Genomic DNA, 21,345 nt, shown 5'->3' with positions numbered 1-21,345 from the left:
TATTGTAGGCATGCCTGTTATTTATGTTAAAATAGGAGATCATTTTTATCATGGCGTGTGCGATATGGGTGCTAGTGCAAGTGCAATACCTCATTCCTTATACAAAGAAATTATGCATGATATTGCACTTGCCGAGATAGAGGAAATTGATGTTACAATTAAGCTTGCCAATAGAGATACTATTTCACCAGTTGGGATTGTTAGAATGTTGAAGTCCTGTGTGGGGAAGTTAAATATCCTGCTGATTTTCTTGTTCTTGGTTCCCCACAAGATAGCTTTTGTCCCATTATATTTGGTAGACCCTTTTTGAATACTATTAATGCTAGGATAGACTGCTAAAAGGATGTTGTTACTATTGGTCTGGGGGATATGTCTCATGAGTTTAATTTTGCTAAATTTCGTAGACAACCTCATGATAAAGAATTGTCGAGTAAAGATGAAATTATTGGTCTTGCTTCTATTGATGCGCCTCCTAATGATCGATTAGAACAATATTTGCTCGACCATGAAAATGATATGTTTATGAATGAAAGAAGGGAAATAGATGAAGTATTCTTTAAACAAGGTCCTATTTTGAAACATAACTTGCCTGTTGAAATTCTAGGGGATCCTCCTCCACCCAAGGGTGATCCCGTGTTTGAGCTTAAACCATTACCTGATACTCTTAAATATGCTAATCTCGTTGAGAAAAAGATATATCCTGTTATTATTAGTACTAACCTTTCAGAGCAATAAGAAGAAAAAAATATTGAAAACTCTGAAGAAGCATCGTGCTGCTATTGGATATACTCTGGATGATCTTAAGAGCATTAGTCCCATTTTATGCCAACAAAAAATAAAATTGGAGAAAGACACTAAAACGGTTGTTGATCACAAATGGCAGTTAAATACTAAGATGAAAGAAGTGGTAAGAAAAGAAATACTAAAGCTTCTGGAGGCAGGTATAATTTATCCCGTTGCTGATAGTCAGTGGGTAAGTCATGTCCATTGTGTCCCTAAGAAGGGAGGTATTACCATTGTTCCTAATGATAAAGATGAATTGATCCCACAAAAAATTGTTACAGGTTATAGGATGGTAATTGATTTCCGCAAATTAAATAAACTGCTAAAAAGGATCATTACCCTTTACCTTTTATTGATCAAATGCTAGAAAGATTATCCAAACATACACATTTTTGCTTTCTAGATGGTTATTCTGATTTTTCTCAAATACCTGTGTCAAAAGAGGATCAAGAAAAGACAACTTTTACTTGCCCTTTTGGTACCTTTGCTTATAGACGTATGCCTTTTAGTTTATGTAATGCACCTGCTACCTTTCAAAGATGCATGATGGCTATATTCTCTGATTTTTGTGAAAAGATTGTTGAGGTTTTCATGGATGATTTCTCCGTGTATGGAACTTCTTTTGATGATTGCTTGAGCAACCTTGATCGAGTTTTGCAGAGATGTGGAGAAACTAACCTTGTCTTGAATTGGGAGAAGTGCCACTTTATGGTTAACGAAGGTATTGTCTTGGGGCATAAAATTTCTGAAAGAGGCATTGAAGTTGATAAAGCTAAAGTTGATGCTATTGAAAAGATGTCGTGTCCTAAGGACATTAAAGGTATAAGAAGTTTCCTTGGTCATGCCGGTTTTTGTAGGAGGTTCATTAAGGACTTCTCCAAAATTTCCAGGCCTCTGACTAATCTCTTACAAAAGATATTCCTTTTGTCTTTGATGATGATTGTGTAGAAGCATTTGAAATACTTAAGAAAGCTTTGATTTCCGCACCAATTGTTCAGCCACGTGATTGGAATTTACCCTTTCAAATTATGTGTGATGCTAGCGATTATGCAGTAGGCGCTATTCTAGGACAAAGAGTTGATAAGAAATTAAATGTTATCCAATATGCTAGTAAAACTCTAGACAGCGCCCAGAGAAATTATGCTACTACTGAAAAAGAATTTTTAGCAGTTGTATTTGCTTGTGATAAGTTCAGACCTTATATTGTTGATTCTAAAGTAACTGTTCACACTGATCATGCTGCTATTAAATATCTTATGGAAAAGAAAGACGCTAAACCTAGACTTATTAGATGGGTTCTCTTGCTACAAGAATTTGATTTGCATATTATTGATAGAAAGGGAGCCGAGAACCCCGTTGCAGACAACTTGTCTAGGTTAGAGAATGTTCTTGATGACCCACTACCTATTGATGATAGCTTTCCCGATGAACAATTGGTTGTCATAAATGCTTCTCGTACTGCTCCATGGTATGCTGATTATGCTAATTACATTGGTGCTAAATTTATACCACCTAGTTTCACATACCAGCAAAAGAAAAAGTTTTTCTATGATTTAAGACATTACTTCTGGGATGACCCACACCTTTATAAAGAAGGAGTAGATGGTGTTATTGGACGCTGTGTACCTGAGCATGAACAGGAACAGATCCTACGCAAGTATCACTCCGAAGCTTATGGAGGACACCACGCTGGAGATAGAACTGCACATACGGTATTGCAATCTAGTTTTTATTGGCCTATTCTCTTAAAGGATGCCCGTAAGTTTGTCTTGTCTTGCGATGAATGTCAAAGAATTGGTAATATTAGTAGACGTCAAGAAATGCCTATGAATTATTCACTTGTTATTGAACCATTTGATGTTTGGGGCTTTGACTATATGGGACCGTTTGCTTCCTCTAATGGGTATACACATATTTTAGTTGCTGTTGATTACATTACTAAGTGGGTAGAAGCTATTCCAACTAGTAGTGTTGATCATAACACCTCTATTAAGATGCTTAAAAAAGTTATTTTTCCGAGTTTTGGAGTCCCTAGATATCTTATGACTGATGGTGGTTCACATTTTATTCATGGTGCTTTCCGTAAAATGCTTGCTAAGTATGATGTTAATCACAGAATCGCATCTCCTTATCACCCACAGTCTAGTGGTCAGGTAGAGTTGAGCAATAGAGAGCTCAAATTAATTTTGCAAAAGACTGTTAATAGATCTAGAAAGAATTGGTCCAAGAAACTTGATGATGCATTATGGGCTTATAGAACTGCATATAAAAATCCTATGGGTATGTCTCCTTATAAAATAGTTTATGGAAAAGCATGTCACTTACCTCTCGAACTAGAACATAAGGCATATTGGGCCATTAAAGAGCTCAATTATGATTTCAAACTTGCCGGTGAGAAGAGGTTATTTGACATTAGCTCACTTGATAAATGGAGAACCCAAGCTTATGAGAATGCCAAACTGTTTAAAGAAAAAGTTAAGAGATGGCATGACAAAAGGATACAAAAGCGTGAGTTTAATGTAGGTGACTATGTGTTGCTATTCAACTCTCGTTTAAGATTTTTTGCAGGAAAACTTCTGATGTAGGGTGGAACCCTATGTGGATGATCTTTCACGTTTGGAGGGATCCCACAGGAGGAACACGAGGAACACGCGGAAGCACAAAGGGGAAAACACGAGAGAGAATCACGAAACTGACAGAGAATCAATCACACGAGTGCTAGATCACCGAACACAAAGAGGTACAAATGATCCACAATCAACAAAGGTAAGGATACAAAGGACAGTTCATCTCCTAACGGAGGTCTTGATGATCTTCCCTCGAAAGGGGTCTTGAATCCGCTTGGGGGATCTTCTCCGAAGAGGTCCTGAACTCCGAGGAGAAGTATCCAAGTGGATGAGCAAAGGCTCTCTCACAAATATGAGCTAATCCAATGCTACCCGTACCAGGAGGTGGGGGTATCCTATTTATAGTCTTAGTGCAAATGGAAGTCAAAACGAAGGGGTACAAGGGCTCCAGCCCGTAGGTTCGGTCACTCAGGAGTCGGACGTCTGGAAGGCGTCGGACGGCCGGAGGCTCGGTACGGTCCGGTCGTCCGGGCGCGCTCGGACGTCCGTTGTTTCAGCTCGAGTGTAGGCGCGTCGGTCGTCCGTAGGGGGTCGGTCGTCCGGGGCTTCAGGAGGGTCCGGTCGTCCGGGCGCGCTCGGACGTCCGTAGTTTCGGTTCTGGTGCTTGGCGTCCGGTCGTCCGGTCCGGTCCGGACGTCCGTAGATTTGGTTCGGTTGACGAAGTGTCGGACGTCCGTGTCCTGGGACTCGTCGGACATCCGGACACTGTCGGTCGTCCGACGCTTGTAGCTTCGGGGCAGCTCTTCTTCTTGTTCATCATGATTGGGGTCCTCGCCGTCTTGGCTCTTGGGGGTACCTGTTCCGTGGCTCGTTTCCAGGCACCTGATAACACACAGAGTTTTTGAATGAGGTAGTAGCCATGTCTCGTGAGTAGGAATAGGAAGTTCGGAGAGGAGCAAGTTCACCTTATCTTCAATGGCCTTAGCTCGGGCTCGTGTCATGGGTCCAAGTGGTGTTGAGGGAGATGTAGGCACGTCCATGGGGATGAGCGAGGGATGCTCCGCATCATCTCCCCCCCTTGGGAGAGATCCGACCTCGGATCAAAAGGTGCATCACCATGGAAAGGTGTGAGGTCCTTGACGTTGAAGATGTCGCTCACGTTGTACTTGTCTCGTGGTAGGTCGATCTTGTAGGCGTTGTCGTTGTAGCTTGCTAGAACCTTGAAAGGTCCATCGGCGCGTGGTAGAAGCTTGGACTTGCGTTCATTGGGGAAACGGTCCTTGCGAAGATGTAGCCACACTAGATCACCAATGTTGAATACCATGGGTTGCTTGTTGATGTTGAGTTTGGTCGTTAGTCGTTGTACTTGGCGCTCGATGGTGTGCCTTGTATCTTCATGCATCTTCTTGATGGAGCATGCATGAGCGCTTGCGTCGAGGTTGGTTCGCTCTTGTAGAGGAAGAGGTAGAATGTCCAATGGGGACAAAGGGTTGAAGCCGTAGACGACCTCGAAGGGGGACTTGCCGGTCGTGGAATGTCTTGCACGGTTGTAGGCGTACTCGGCGATGGGTAGACACTCTTCCCACTCCTTGATGTTCTTCTTGATCAACACGCGAAGTAGAGTCGAGAGTGTACGGTTCGTCACCTCCGTTTGGCCGTCGGTTTGAGGATGGTATGCCGAAGAGAACAATAGCTTGATTCTGAGCTTGGCGCATAGGGTCTTCCAAAAGTAACTCAGGAACTTGACGTCACGATCCGAGACAATCGTCTTTGGCAATCCATGAAGTCGCAAGATTTCCCTACAAAAGAGATTAGCAATATGTGAAGCATCGTCTATCTTGTTGCAAGGAATGAAATGTGCCATCTTAGAAAATCTGTCCACAACAACAAAGATGGAATCCTTGCCATTTTGAGTTCTAGGCAAACCAAGTACAAAATCCATGCTAATGTCTTCCCAAGGTTGATAAGGAATGGGAAGTGGCATGTAAAGACCATGGGATTGAGCTTTTGACTTAGCTTTGCGACATGTAGAGCAACGGTTCGTGAAGCGTGAGACATCACGAAACATCTTGGGCCAAAAGTAGTTCTTGGAGAGCGTGGCGAAGGTCTTGTCGCGTCCAAAGTGTCCCATGAGTCCGCCTCCATGAGCCTCTTGCAAAAGGAGCAAACGAAGAGAAGACTCGGGAATGCAAAGTTTGTTAGCTCTCATAAGATAATCATCCTTTAGGTAGTATCGTTCCCAAGACGTGTGTGTCAAACACTTAGTGTAAGGATTAGCAAAAGAAGGATCATGCTCATACAAGTCTTTTATATGCTCAAAACCAATAACATTCAACTCAAGTTGAGTGACAAGCATGCATATGCGTGAAAGTGCATCCGCAACTACATTTTCTTTACCCTTAATGTACTTGATCACATAAGGAAAAGATTCAATGAATTCACTCCATTTGGCATGACGCTTGTTCAATTTAGTTTGACCTTTTAGGTACTTAAGCGTTTCATGATCGGTATGGATGACAAACTCATGAGGTCTAAGATAATGTTCCCAAACATGTAGCACACGCACTAAAGCATACAATTCTTTGTCATAGATGGGATAATTAAGTTGAGCACCGGAGAGTTTTTCACTAAAATAAGCAATGGCTCGTTTTTCTTGCATCAAAACTCTGCCAATTCTGGTACCACTTGCATCACAATGAACCTCAAAAGTTTTGTCAAAATTGGGCAAAGCAAGAATCGGAGCATGAGTAAGCAAACACTTGAGCTCATCAAAAGCGGTGGATTGCAAAGATCCCCAAACAAAAGGAGCATTCTTCTTACTCAAGGTATGCAAAGGAGCGGCAATTGTGCTAAAGTTTTTCACAAATCGGCGATAAAATCCTGCAAGGCCAAGGAAACTACGCACTTGTTGCAAATTGGTTGGTTGGGGCCAAGTTTTAATTGCCTCAATTTTAGTTTCGTCAACATGAATACCTTTTGAAGAGACAACAAATCCCAAGAAAACCACTTTGTCAACACCAAATGTGCATTTTTTCAAATTTGCATAAAGGCTTTCCTTGCGAAGGGTTTGCAAAACAGATTTAACATGATTAATATGGTCTTTCATTGTTTTGCTAAACATGAGAATATCATCAAAGTAAACCACAACGAAGACTCCTATGTAAGGTCTAAGCACATGATGCATAAGACGCACGAAAGTTCCGGGAGCTTCGGACAAACCCATAGGCATCACTAACCACTCATATAAGCCAAATTTGGTTTTGAAAGCGGTTTTCCATTCATCACCTTCTTGAATGCGAATTTGATAATAGCCACTTTTAAGATCAATTTTTGAGAAAAAGTTGGCTCCGCTAAGTTCATCAAGCATATCATCTAAGCGAGGAATGGGATGCCTATAGCGAACGGTAATAGCATTTATAGGTCTACAATCGGAACACAAGCGGAAACTTCCATCGGGCTTAGGCACAAGTATAATGGGAACGACACAAGGGCTTAAGCTTTCACGTACATGACCGTTGTCGATGAGTTGTTGTACTTGCCGTTGGATTTCCCTTGTCTCTTCGGGGTTGACACGGTATGGAGCTTTGTTTGGAAGTGGCGCTCCGGGGATGAGGTTGATTTGATGCTCAATGCCTCGAAGTGGAGGTAGACCCGGAGGTAGCTCATCGGGGAAAACATCTTGGAATTCCTGCAAAAGAGATTGAAACACTAAAGGTAGCTCGTGAGAGGTGTTAGTTGTTTGCTCTCCATCTTTGCACACGAGGACGAAGTGTATCGCACTCGATGGGTTCTCACACACTTCTCTTATCTCACTTTTGGTGGCAAATAGGATGAGGTTTTTCTCTCTAGGTGAAGAGGCACTCATATTTGGCTTGTGGCTCTCACTCACTTTTGGGTGGGTAACTTTCTCACTCTTCTCGCCATGGTGGGTGGTTTGCTTGTCGGCTATCACTTGACTAGGAGACATAGGTCGTAGCACATACTCCTTCCCTTTCATCTTGAAGCTATAGTGATTGGTGCGCCCATTGTGGATGACACCACGGTCGAATTGCCATGGTCGACCAAGAAGGAGGTGGCAAACGGTCATTGGGACCACATCACATTCCAAAGTGTCTTCATAAGCACCTATTTTGAAAGAGACTTGGACCGTATGCTCGACTCGTATAGTGCCGGAGTCGCTTAGCCATTGAACCTTGTAGGGGTGCGGGTGCTTCTTCTTGACCAATTGAAGTTTTGAACATAGTTCTTCACTTGCCAAGTTGTGGCAACTACCTCCATCGATGATGACCTTGACGGACCTTCCATTGATGCCGGCCTTAGTGTGGAAGATGTGGCATCGTTGGTCTTCTTCTTGTTGATGTTGAAGCATCAAGACTTTGGAGACAACGAGAGTGGGGCTCGAATCCTCATCACAAAAGACTTGATCATCTTCATCGTTGTTTACGCGCCGGTGCATGGCCACTTGCTCAATAGCTTCCATTTCATCTTCACTCATTGAGTCGTAGGTGCCGTCGTCGTTGAGGATCATGGTGCGCTTTTTGGTGCATTGGAAGGCTTTGTGGCCTCGGCCGCCACAAGTGAAACATTTGAAGGAGCTTGTCTTGATGGTCTCATCGGTCGGAGTAGATGATGAAGCACGTGGCTTGAAGTTGCTTGTAGTAGGAGGAAGGCGACTTGAACTTGCCGAAGTTTTCTTGTAACTTGACTTGTCGTCATTGCTTGGAGAAGATTTGGGTGACGTAGATGTTGGGGGAGTCGTTGAAGCTTGGATGTTGGAGAAGCCGTAGGTCTTGGATGAGTACTTGGCGTACTTGAAGTCATCTTGCACTTGACGTTCCGCCTTGGTTGCTTGATGCACGAGCTCAATGAGGTTGGAATATGGTTGGAAGTGGCGATCTTCTTGATGGGATGATTGAGTCCATTCAAGAAACGTGCCATTGTTTGCTCATCATCTTCCTTGACATTGGCTCGAATCATGGCTATCTCCATTTCCTTGTAGTATTCTTCAACACTCTTTGTTCCTTGCTTGAGGAGTTGTAGCTTCTTGAAGAGATCGCGGTTGTAGTAGGTTGGTACAAAGCGTGCCCGCATGACATCCTTCATTTGAGTCCAAGTGGTGATTGGTGCTTCACCTCTTGCTTCACGGCGTTCAAGTACTTGTTCCCACCATATGAGCACATAGTCTTGGAACTCAAGTGATGCCATAGCGATCTTCTTCTCTTCCTCAAAGTTGTGAAAACGAAAGATTTTGTCGACCTTCAATGCCCATGAGAGGTATTCTTCCGGATAGTTGCTTCCATTGAACTTGGGCATTGTGAACTTGAGCTTGCCATAGCGTTGCTCTTCATTGTGTTGTTGGCGATGGTGATGATGACGTCCTTGGCGTGGAGGGTAGTCATCCTCATGTTGCTCTTGGCGCGGAGGAAGTCCATGATCAACTTGCTCTTGTTGAACTTGAGGTTGAAGTGGAGCTTGACGAGCTTGTGGAGGGGCTTGAGGAACTTGACGTTGCGCACGCGGTAGGTAGTTCCTCTCTTGGATTTCTTCTCGAAGAGCTTCCTCTTGATTGCGCCGTCCGCGATTGCGGTTGGCGATGGCTCGACTTGATTCTTGAAGGGCACGTTGCGCCTCAAGAGCTTGCGCTTCACGTTGTTGTTGTTGAAGACGTTGAGCCTCGGCGTCTTGTTCTTCTTGGTGTCGACGCGCTCGTTCTTCTTCTTGGCGCCGTAGTCATTGTCGTTCTTGAGCTTGAGCAAAAGCCACTTGGTTTGATTGAGGACGGGGGATTTTCTCATCGACTTGCTCTTGTGAATGCTTGTCTTGTAGTGGGTTCCAAGATTCATGACGGTCTTGATGCGCGGCTCGTCGAAGAATGGTCGAAGACGGTGTACTTGAGCTGGAGAAGGTGTCATCAGAGTGTCGACTCGAGCGGCTCCGTCTTGAGGAGGAAGAAGTGGAATGATGCCGGTTCCTCATCAAGGCGCGGATCTCATCCATTCTTGCATCATTTTCTTGCTTGTGAGAGTCGAACTTGTCGTCGAAGTAGTCTCTTGTACGTTGCTCGGAGAGTCGCAAGTCGGTGGCGAGGTTGTCGATGCGGTCGCTCAAAGCTTGTTGCTCTTGGTGTAACGCCCTTTGAGCACCAAAGAGGTGGCTCTTTGTGACGAAAGATGACATGTCGTTGCCATTCTCGATGAGAGGTGGATTTGTAGAAGAACTTGGCCTATCCATCATACCAAGTAAAATGTAAGTGGAAGAAGGAAAAGAACGTGTACCAAATGTACCTTGACCGATGTTGAAGATGAATCAAATTCACTCAAATGCGGACAATGAAATAGCACTGTTGGTACCAATTCTTGTCAGTTCTCACACCTACACAAGTAAGAGCTTATGGTGGAGCTTGGTTAGGATGGTGGCACAAAATTTGATGCAATAGTAAGTGAGCTTCAATAATGTTGGAAAAGATTCACAAATTTGCAAATGCAACATGTAGACCAAGCAAGTATGGGGTACACAGAAACACACACGCAAATAGATAAATGGGATTGTGCAATCCAAAATTGAGCCAAAATGTGGGAACCATGAAATGCTCTTGTTGCATAATACTAGAGAGACGCTAGCACGATTGCACAATAGGCGGATACGCAAACTTGTGCACAACCTACTAGGCAAAAATGCAACTATCGCTATCCCAATTATGCTATATGTATGGTATTTCGGTGCAATGATCCAAAATGATCCAATATGACAATCTTAATGTAGTATGATGCTATGGTTCTTGCTCATAAGCTCTTTGCTTATCTTTCCTCTTTGCTTAAAAGCTTGGGTGGCTCTTTCACTTTTGATCTCTTTTCTCATGCAAAACTTCACGAACCAAGATAGCAATTGCGTATGCTATGACAACTTTGTGACACACAAGTTGATCTCGAGATATGCACCACTATGGTATGATATGTATGCTATATGGAGTATGATCACTAATGTGCACAAGTCACGTTGCCAGCAATACTCAATGGCTAGTCTCGATGGGTAAGCTACGCAAAAGTAGGGACATGTGGGTATCAATGCAATTGCAAGGTATGACAAAGATGTCGTCGAAGTTACCGTCCTTGCGATGATGAGACCCTTGCGAAGATGAGCCGTGGTGGGGATGATGTCAACCGTACCTAGATAGCCGAAACACAAAAGGATACGGAATCCACAACTCAAAATCTCAAAGACCAAATTGTGTCAAAATTGCCATAGGAGGTATCGGGGAGGATGGTGGTGTATGTGGGTTTGGAAGATGTGGTGGAATGTGGGAATGTGGAGGTGGGGAACTGTCAAACTTCAGCTTCGTCAGAGTTTCACGGACGTCCGTGATTTTACGGTCGTCCGGACTTTGTCGGACGTCCGGCCTTTTTCGGTCGTCCGAAACCTGGGCGAAAATTGGGCTCGGGGAGAGGAATTGCGAAAAACTCCGGGGAAGAAGAAGATGTGAGGTCGAAATCGAGCGGTTTGATGGATGGAAAAGGGTGGGGAGGGTGGGAAAAGCTAGATCCACACGCAGCAACACAAATCCATGGACCAAATCCAACAAAATCTCAACTCACAAACAAATCACAAAAAAAATTTGGGGCTATTTTTGGTGGGGAATTTTCGGAATTAGGACGAAAACAACAAAATCAAGCTAGAAAACACGGGGTAGGGGCTCCAAAAACGTGATCAACATGGCTCATGATACCAAGATGATGTAGGGTGGAACCCTATGTGGATGATCTTTCACGTTTGGAGGGATCCCACGGGAGGAACACGAGGAACATGCGGAAGCACAAATGGGAAAACACGAGAGAGAATCACGAAACCGACAGATAATCAATCACACGAGTGCTAGATCACCGAACACAAAGAGGTACAAATGATCCACAATCAACAAAGGTAAGGATACAAAGGACAGTTCATCTCCTAACGGAGGTCTTGATGATCTTCCCTCGAAAGGGGTCTTGAATCCGCTTGGGGGATCTTCTCCGAAGAGGTCCTGAACTCCGAGGAGAAGTATCCAAGTGGATGAGCAAAGGCTCTCTCACAAATATGAGCTAATCCAATGCTACCCGTACCAGGAGGTGGGGGTGTCCTATTTATAGTCTTAGTGCAAATGGAAGTCAAAACGAAGGGGTACAAGGGCTCCAGCCCGCAGGTTCGGTCACTCAGGAGTCGGACGTCCGGAAGGCGTCGGACGGCCGGAGGCTCGGTACGGTCCGGTCGTCCGGGCACGCTCGGACGTCCGTTGTTTTAGCTCGGGTGCAGGCGCGTCGGTCGTCCGTAGGGGGTCGGTCGTCCGGGGCTTCAGGAGGGTCCGGTCGTCCGGGCGCGCTCGGACGTCCGTAGTTTCGGTTCTGGTGCTTAGCGTCCGGTCGTCCGGTCCGCTCCGGACGTCCGTAAATTTGGTTCGGTTGACGAAGTGTCGAACGTCCGGAGGGGTCCGGTCGTCCGTGTCCTGGGACTCGTCGGACGTCCGGACACTGTCGGTCGTCCGACGCCTGTAGCTTCGCGGCAGCTCTTCTTCTTGTTCATCATGATTGGGGTCCTCGCCGTCTTGGCTCTTGGGGGTAGCTGTTCCGTGGCTCGTTTCCAGGCACCTGATAACACACAGAGTTTCTGAATGAGGTAGTAGCCATGTCTCATGAGTAGGAATAGGAAGTTCGGAGAGGAGCGAGTTCACCTTATCTTCAATGGCATTAGCTCGGGCTCGTGTCATGGGTCCAAGTGGTGTTGAGGGAGATGTAGGCACGTCCATGGGGATGAGCGAGGGATGCTCCGCATCAACTTCTCTCTAAATGGGAATGTCCTTACGTTATCGAGGAGGGCTATCATTCCGGTGCCATAAAAATCAACAACTTCGAAGGCACAAATCCGAAGGTGGTGAACGGTCAAAGAATCAAACATTATATCTCAGGTAATCCTATAAATGTTGAAACTAATGTTATTGAAACCGTAACCCCGGAGGAATACATAAGGGACACTTTCTAGAACGTTTCAGACTCCGAAAAGGAATAGGTATGTGGTACAGTAAGTAAACCGACTCCAAAATAGTTCTAATGGTAATTTTTCTTTGTTTTGGAATAATTAAGAAAATAGGAAAATAAGAAGTATTCCGGGAAGGACACGAGGCGTCCACGAGGGTGGAGGGCGCGCCCCCTGCCTCGTGGGCATCTCATGTGCTCTCTGGACTCCGTTTTCTTGCACGATACTGCTTTTGGTCGGTAAAAATTCAGTATATAATCTCCCGAAGTTTTTGACCACCGTATCACGCAAATATCCTCTGTTTTTGTTTCGAGTTGTTTCTGTAGCAGGTTTGGAGCAAGATGTCATCTTAGGATTCCGATGGAGAGAGCTATGTCTCCCATCTCGTTGCTGACCCAAAGACCTATGGGGATCTATCTCCTTGTAGTCGAACTATGGATGATGAGGAGGATGCTCATTTGATTAGGATCAATGATTCAAGTTCGGAGGAGGAGGATGTCCCTCGACCTCAACCTGGGGATATGCACGTGAAGTTCAACAAGTCTAGTCTTCCTAAGAGGGCTAAACTGTCTAACAACCGATCTATTCCTTCTCGTTTTTGGCAGAAAAGCAAAGGAGATTTATGTGACAAGATCTTGAAGCTGGAATCGGAGGTCGATGATTTAAAGTAGGAAATTTCTCTTCTTAAGTACAATATGAAAAAGCTGAAGGCACAATTATCTCCATCATCACCACCGCCGAGGAAGGAGAACTGATTACATGGGTATGGGCACTCCCCTTGGCAACTGCCAAGCTTGGGCGAGGTGCCCCAGTATCGTATCACAATCACACTCTTATCTTTACCATTTTTCTTAGTTCAATCCTTTTGGTAATATCTTGATCTAGTAGAATAAAGTTTTAGTATGATCTAGTTTTGAGCTTTGCTTTATGATCCTTCTATGTAATCGAGTCCGTGAGTTATATATAATAAAGATTAGTGTTGAGTCAAGGGCTTGATTATCTTACCATGATCTTGAGAATAAAAAGAAAGAATAAAAAGGAATAAAGAGGTCATATTGATCTTATGGATAGTAATGACTTCACATATAAAGAGTATGATGAATAAAAGTTGTTGAGAGTTGACAAACATAGTTTTGGTCATCGTTGCAATTAATAGGAAATAATAAAGAAAGAGATGTTTTCACATATAAATACACTATCTTGGACATCTTTTATGATTGTGAGCACTCATTAAAATATGACATGCTAAAGAGTTGATGTTGGACAAGGAAGACAACGTAATGGGTTATGTTTTCTTAAATCCGAAATACAGTATATTGTCATGGATCATCCAACATGTTGAGCTTGCCTTTCCCTCTCATGCTAGCCAAATTCTTTGCACCAAGTAGAGATACTACTTGTGCTTCCAAATATCCTCAAACCCAGTTTTGCCATGAGAGTCCACCATACCTACCTATGAATTGAGTAAGATCTTTCAAGTAAGTTGTCATTATGCAAGCAATAAAAATTGCTCTTTAAATATGTATGATTTATTAGTGTGGAGAAAATAAGCTTTATATGATCTTGTGATATGGAAGCAATAAAAGCGATGGACTACATAATAAAGGTCCGTATCACAAGTGGCAATATAAAGTGGCGTTCTTTCGCATTAAGATTTTGTGCATCCAACCATAAAAGCACATGACAACCTCTTCTTCCCTCTGCGAAGGACCTATCTTTTATTGTTGTCTTATATCTTATACATGAGTCATGGTGATCTTTACCTTTCCCTTTTTACATTTTATCCTTTGGAAAGCACAGTGTGTAGGAATGATCCTGATATATATATATATATATATATATATATATATATATATATATATATATATATATATATATATATATATATATATATATATCCAATTGGATGTAAGTTAGCATGAACTATTATTGTTGGCATTACCCTTGAGGTAAAAGGTTGGGAGGCAACACTATAAGCCCCTATCTTTCTCTGTGTCCGATTAAAACTCCACAACCATAAGCATTGCATGAGTGTTAGCAATTGTGAAAGACTAAATGATAGTTGAGTATGTGGACTTGCTGAAAAGCTCTTATATTGACTCTTTCCGATGTTATGATAAATTGCAATTGCTTTAATGACTGAGATTATAGTTTGTTGGTTCTCAACAAAGTTTCTGATTCATACTTGACATTTTGAATAGATTATTACTTGAGCATAAGAAATCATATGACAATATATATATATATATATATATATATATATATATATATATATTGTTGTTGTTATAAGAATGATCATGATGCCCTCATGTCCGTATTTTATTTTATCAACACCTCTATCTCTAAACATGTGGACATATTTTTCGTTATCAGCTTCCGCTTGAGGACAAGCGAGGTCTAAGCTTGGGGGAGTTGATACGTCCATTTTGCATCATGCTTTTATATCGATATTTATTGCATTAGGGGATGTTATTACGCATTATGTCACAATACTTATGTCTATTCTCTCTTATTTTACAAGGTTACACGAAGAGGGAGAATGCCGGCAGCTGGAATTCTGGGCTGGAAAAGAAGCAAATATTAGAGACCTATTCTGCACAACTCCAAAAGTCCTGAAACTCCACGGAAGCAGTTTTTGGAATAAATGAAAATACTGAGCAAAGAAGTACCAGAGGGGGGCCACCCACCATCCACGAGGGTGGGGGGCGCGCCCCTGCCTCGTGGGCCCCCTGGCAGGCCTCCGGTGCCCATCTTCTGCTATATGAAGTCTTTCATCCGAGAAAAAATGATTAGCAAGCTTACGGGACGAAACTCCGCCACCACGAGGTGGAACCTTGGCGGAACCAATTAGGGCTCCAGCGGAGCTGTTCTGTCGGGGAAACTTCCCTCCGGGAGGGGCAAATCATCGCCATCGTCATCACCAATGATCCTCTCATCGGGAGGGGGTCAATCTCCATCAACATCTTCACCAGCACCATCTCCTCTCATACCCTAGTTCATCTCTTGTATCCAATCTCTGTCCCAAAGCCTCAGATTGGTACCTGTAGGTTGCTAGTAGTGTTGATTACTCCTTGTAGTTGATGCTAGTTGGTTTATTCGGTGGAAGAGCATATGTTCATATCCTTTATGCATATTAATACCCCTCTGGTTATGAACATGAATATGATTTGTAAGTAGTTACGTTTGTTCCTGAGGACGTGGGAGAAGTCTTGCTATAAGTAGTCATGTGAATCTGGTATTTGTTCGATATTTTGATGAAATGTATGTTGTCTTTCCTCTAGTGGTGTTATGTGAACGTCGACTACATGACACTTCACCATTGTTTGGGCCTAGAGGAAGGCATTGGGAAGTAATAAGTAGATGATGGGTTGCTAGAGTGACAGAAGCTTAACCCTAGTTTATGCGTTGCTTTGTAAGGGGCTGATTTGGATCCATATGTTTCATGCTATGGTTAGGTTTACCTTAATACTTCTTTTGTAGTTGCAGATGCTTGCAATAGGGGTTAATCATAACTGGGATGCTTGTCCAAGAAAGGGCAGCACCCAAGCACTGGTCCACCCACATAACAAATTATCAAAGTAACGAACGGGAATCATATGAGCCTGATGAAAACTAGCTTGACGGTAATTCCCATGTGTCCTCGGGAGCGTTTTCCTTCATATAAGAATTTTTCCAAGCTTGTCCTTTGCTACAAAAAGGATTGGGCCATCTTGCTGCACCTTATTTACTTTTATTACTTGTTGCTCGTTACCAGTTACCTTATCACAAAACTATTTGTTACCGATAATTTCAGTGCTTGCAGAGAATACCTTACTGAAAACTGCCTATCATTTCCTTCTACTCCTCGTTGGGTTCGACACTCTTACTTATTGAAAGGACTATGATAGATCCCCTACACTTGTGGGTCATCACATGTGAGCTAGCCAAGTCGGACACAATTGGAAGAATTGATGCACATGAATGCTGCTAGGCGGGACATCAAACGAGTAACAGATAAAATGAATGAATTGCTTTACCAAGACGAGATGTTATGGTTGCAAAGGTCTTGGATGAGGGCGACAGAAACACGAAGGTTTTTCAAAGCAAGGTCGTGTGGAGGGCAAGGAAAGATAAAATTCGAGATCTAACTGATAGTGTTGGGGTGGTACATTCCGATTTTGCAACTACGGGGAAGATGGCTAATGATTATTTTCATGATATTTTCTCGGCTGAACCCTCATTAGATGCAGCTCCTGTTCTTGATCTCCTTGATGCGATGGTGACTGAGGAGGACAATATCAAGTTGTGCACGCCATTTACAGATAAGGAGATAGCAGATGGGTTGTTTCAAATTGGTCTTCTAAAGGCCCTTGGTCCTGAGGGCTTCCTTGCTAGATTTTTTCAGCGCAATTGGAGTACACTAAAGGAGGGTGTTTTGGCTGCGGTTAAGGACTTCTTTCGTACGGGTATTATGCATGAGGGAGTTAACTCCACTTCTATTGTGCTTATACATAAAATTTCTAATCCTGCCAAGATGGTTAATTACAGGCCTATAAGTCTTTGTAATGTGATCTATAAGGTTATTTCTAAGTGTTTGGTTAATAGGATGTGGCCCCTTTTGGATGATTTAATATCCCCTGAATAGAGTGCTTTCATCCCTGGAAGGGTGATCATGGACAATGCACTTGTCGCCTTTGAGTGCATTCACTATATCAAGCAGGAAAAGGATCCCACAAAAAGCTTTTGCGGTTACAAACTTGATCTCTCCAAGGCTTATGATAGGGTGGATTTGTCTTCTTGAGACAGGTGATGCAAAAGTTGGGTTTCTCTTAGCGATGGGTTGACTGGATAATGCCGTGTGTCACGTCAGTGAGGTACCATGTTAAATTTAATGGAACCCCCTTGGATTCGTTTGCGCCGATGCGTGGGCTTCAACAAGGTGACCCGCTTTCACGTTTCTTATTCCTGTTTGTGGCAGATGGTTTGTCAGCTATACTAAAAAGTAAAGTTGTTATGGGTGAGATCACTCTAGTTAAAGTTTGTATAAGAGGACCGGGTATATCTCATTTATTGTTTGCTGATGACACTGTGCTGTTTTTTGAGGCTTCTAGAAACCAGGCAGAAAAGGTAAAAGCAGTTTTGGATTTATATGGTGGAGCCACTGGTCAGAGCCTCAATTATAACAAGTGTACAATGTTTTTTGGTGAAGCATGTCCAGTTTCGGCCCAGGAAGAAGTTCGAGCAGCATTACATGTTACTAGTTTGCTTTTTGAGGAGAAGTATTTGGCCTGCCAACCCTGGAGGGTCTTTTGTCAAAAGGCCGTTTTCAGAATCTCAGACTAGCCTCACAAAATGGTTGATTCAGTGGCGAGATGGGCAGCTTGCATAGCCGGGAAGAGAGGTGCTCATTAAGTCGGTAGCGCAAGCACCACCAACTTATATTATGGGAGTTTTCAAATTACCGTTCTCGATTTGTGATGATCTCACGCACATGGTTAGGAATTTCTATTGGGGATCATCGGAAGGTGCATTGGAGGGGTTGGGGTCATCTGTTGCAGCACAAGGATAAAGGAGGAGTAGGTTCCCGTGATTTCCAGATGTTTAATCAAGCATTATTGGCAAGACAAGGATGTAGCTTAATAACCAAGCTGGACACCTTGTGTGCTCTAGTCTTAAAAGCGAGATATTACCTAGAGGGCAAGCTGGAGGATACGGTGTTTTCTGGGAATGGTTCATCGTCATGGCAAGCTATCTGTTATGGTTTGGACCTGTTGAAGAAGGGGCTTGTGTGGAGAGTTGGTAACGGGAGAAGTATCTGTGTGTTGCAGGATAGTTGGATCCCTAGACCCTTTTCTTAAAAGCCAATCTCATGCAAGGACGATGTCACATTCGATTTGTCTCTCATCTATGAAGTGACAATGGCTCCTGGAATATAGAACTTCTCAGAGAGTACTTAGTTGATGCGGACGTACACGAGATAATGAAGACCCGAGCCTCACCTAGGATGGAAGCCGATGTGATTGCTTGGGGTCCTGGCAAATTTGGAATCTTTACTGTTAAAACTGCGTATACATTGGCGTTCGAAGAAGCTCACTGAGGTACTGTTGTTTCCTCAAGCTCGTCACCTTGAGGAGGGAGAACGTGTTGGAACTTTATTTGGAAGAGTGGGGCTGCTCCTACTGTAAAGAATTTTGTGTGGCGTCTGGCCACTAATGCGCTTCCTATATGGCAGAGGAAACAAATGATCGGACTGGTGGTTCTAAGCATTTGTCATGTTTGTGGAGTAGAGGAGGAAGATAACTTTCATCCTTTTGTTCATTTCCAGTTCGGCCGTGATCTGTTTCTGGCCATGGCCAGGGTTTGGAAGCTCTTTGACATCGACTCAATGATAAACAATGGGAAAGAATGGCTTCTTCATGTCTTGGCTCCCTTGGATCATATTGGGCGGACTATGGTATTGATGATTTTTTTGGAGAAGTTGGTATATCCGGAATGAGTTGGTTCACTCTAAACCTGCACCACCTATGGAAGTTTCTATCAGATTTTTGCAAAGCTATTTCGATTCCCTTATTGGCATTAAACAAAATCCACTTGCTGACCCAGCCAAAGGTAAATCATATATAGTGTATGAAGTGCTGCCCCCTGCAGGAAATAGGGCACTAGTGCAAGAGGTACAGGGGTTGAGTCCGCCGACGCTGGGATGGACAAAACTGAACACGGATGGCTTTTATCTCAACAGAAGTAGCGGGTGCTGGTATGATCTTGAGGAATCATCTGGGGGCAATTAATTTTTCAGCTTGCAGAGCTTTGTTCTCCTATAGAGATGCATTGGAGGCGGAGCTGTGTGTATGTATGGAAGGCTGTCTCTTGTAATACATTGCAACGATCTTCCCATTGCTATTGGGATGGATTATATCTAAGCAGTTTCTATTGTAAAAGTGTTTCGGGAAGCGTAGAACCCTTTGTCTCGGGCCGCATGTATATATTGGGAAAAGCCTTGGCATACAAGTTTACAGGAGGAGATCGACCAGATCGGTCGTTACAGGAAGATCGAGAAGCAGAAGAAAGGATAGAACAGAATACAGAATTTAAACAACTCTATCCCTATACAAATTCTACTATACGTATATTCCAACACTCCCCCTCAATCTAAACCTCAAGGAGCTTTGCCAAGGTTAAGATTCTACTTAAAATCATTCAACCTTCTTTCAGTAAGAGGTTTTGTAAAACCATCTGCGAGTTGATCTCCTGTGGGAATAAACCGAATCTCCAGAAGCTTTCGAGCTACTCTTTCTCTGACAAAATGGAAATCAACTTCAATGTGTTTTGTTCGTGCATGAAAAACAGGATTTGCTGAGAGATACGTTGCACCAATATTATCACACCATAATCTCGCAGCCTGTGGAGTCTTAACTCCAAGCTCATAAAGTAATGTTTGTATCCACATCACTTTAGCTATAGCATTAGCCAGAGCCTTATATTCAGCCTCTGTGCTTGACCTAGACACCGTGGCCTATTTTCTTGCACGCCATGACACAAGATTAGTTCCCAGAAATACAGCAAAACCACATGTAGATCTTCTATCATCAGCACACCCTGCCCAGTCAGCATCAGAGTATGCACTAACAAGCATAGAAGAAGACTTGGTAATGTTGAGACCAAGACCTTCTGAGAACTTGAGATACCTTAAAATTCTTTTGACTGCAGTCCAGTGAGTGGTTCTAGGTGCATGTAAATATTGACATACCTTGTTCACTGAATAAGATATATCAGGATGGGTGAGAGTTAAATACTGCAAGGCACCTACAACACTCCTATAGTTTGTTGCATCCTCTGGTCCAAGAACTTCTCCACCTTCCACTGAAAGCTTCTCAGAGGTAGAAATTGGTGTGTTAACTGGCTTGCAATTTTCCAACCCTACTCTCCTGAGAATATCAGTTGTATATTTTTCCTGTGAGAGAAGTATGCCATCCTTAACTTGCTTTACCTCTATACCAAGGAAATAGTGAAGATCACCCAAGTCCTTAAGAGAAAATTCCAGCTTCAGATCTTTAAGCAAGCAAGTAGTGGCATCTGAAGTTGAACTAGCAACAATTATATCATCAACATAAACCAGCACAAAGATAGTGACATTGCCTTTGCTAAAGAAGAACAATGAGGTATCTGCCTTGGATGGTATGAACCCAAGACGTTGCAACTGCATACTTAGTCTGGAGTACCAGGCTCTTGGAGCCTGCTTCTAACCATACAAAGCTTTATCCAACTTACAGACATGTTGTGGTGTGCTAGGATTCTCATAACCTGGTGGTTGCCGCATGAACACTTCTTCCTCAAGAACACCATGAAGAAACGCGTTCTGGACATCTAGCTGTATTATACTCCATCCTCTGGAAACAGCAATAGACAAGACAAGACGAATATTAGTTGACTTAATGACAGGACTAAAGGTATCTTCATAATCAATTCCAAACCTCTGTTTAAATCCTTTGGCAACTATTCTAGCCTTATACCTGTCTATGCTTCCATCAGATTTTCTTTTGATCTTATACACCCATTTGCAATCAATAACATTGTTTCCATACTTTGGTGGAACCAAGTGCCAAGTCTTATTTTTCATAAGTGCATTATATTCACTATCCATAGCTTCCTTCCAATTCTTATTAGCAAGAGCATCATCCAAATTTAGTGGTTCACCGGTGGTGGTAAGGAATGCACGTTTGATTTTGTCATACCTTATTGTACCATCGTTGTACTGTTTTTCCTTGACAATACCTGACCGAGACCGTGTTTGCCGAGGAGAAGACGTAGGCAGCACAAGAGAAGTTGCTGCCACAGAAGATCCAGCTGTCACGTGATCCGAGGCGGATCCATGCAGCAGACCGGCCGGCTCAGGCTCCTGATCCGAGGCGAATCTGCGCAGCGCATGCAGCGAATCAGCGCGCGCTGAGTCCGCCGCCGCGGGCCCACGGTCGGTCACAGTGGAAACCCGTGCAGGCGCCGCGTCATTCGATTC

The sequence above is a fragment of the Triticum dicoccoides genome, chromosome 4A (assembly GCF_002162155.2).
Source record: "Triticum dicoccoides isolate Atlit2015 ecotype Zavitan chromosome 4A, WEW_v2.0, whole genome shotgun sequence".
Classification (NCBI taxonomy): Eukaryota; Viridiplantae; Streptophyta; class Magnoliopsida; order Poales; family Poaceae; genus Triticum; species Triticum dicoccoides.
The sequence above is the reverse complement of the archived record's forward strand: the minus strand, read 5'-3'. Positions refer to the sequence as shown.